At 57.8% G+C, this 619-nt stretch overlaps 1 protein-coding gene across 1 annotated transcript in view; it reads left to right on the top strand.

Annotated features, from left to right (window-relative positions):
• Nucleotides 1-619, top strand: part of FAM214B (family with sequence similarity 214, member B) — a 9,411-nt gene that overhangs the window by 1,831 nt on the left and 6,961 nt on the right. The gene's annotated exons all lie outside the window — the stretch shown is intronic.

Raw genomic sequence — 619 nt, 5'->3', positions numbered from 1 at the left:
AGGGACAGAAATCAGAGCTGCCCTGGCTTCTTGCTGCTTGAAGTAGGACACGCCATCCATGGGGCACAGCCCTATCCCTGCCATTGTGCCATGTTGGTGGCTGCCCCTCAGCCTGGCTGCCCCCAGCACTGCCCTTGCAAAGTGAAGCCCTCCAGCAGCTTCCCTGGGTTTTCCTGCCTGGTCATGCCAGCCAGCTCCATCATCCCTTTGTGTTGTGCTGCCTTTTGTGTGGCTTCCAGAAGGGAAAACCCCTGAAAAGGGGACATCTTTAAAAGGAGGTTGCTGTGTGGCCCTGGCTCTATCCCCCCAGCCCACAGCTGTGGGAGCCTGGCTGTGGGCAGCAGGACTCTCTGCCTTACAGCACAACTGAGGATTTTGCATGAATCACCAGGAATCACTTTTCCAGGGCTGGTCGGGGAGCTTCATTGTATGTGTTTACCCTTTCCTGGGAGGTGCTAGGGGGTGTTGGTGCATGGCTCTGGGGGTATCTTTGCCAGTGAGACCTGCTTTGCAAGGTAGGAGCTGTGTGCTGCACCCTCGGCTTGGGTACCAACACCCTCACCCCAGAGTGGGGTTTGGGCAGCCCCACATCTCCACCAGACACAGCAGATGGCCACCC

The sequence above is a fragment of the Chaetura pelagica genome, unplaced genomic scaffold (assembly GCF_000747805.2).
Source record: "Chaetura pelagica isolate M959 unplaced genomic scaffold, ChaPel_1.0 scaffold426, whole genome shotgun sequence".
Classification (NCBI taxonomy): Eukaryota; Metazoa; Chordata; class Aves; order Apodiformes; family Apodidae; genus Chaetura; species Chaetura pelagica.
Note: the sequence above shows the minus strand (reverse complement) of the source record. Positions and strands in the feature narration are given on the sequence as shown.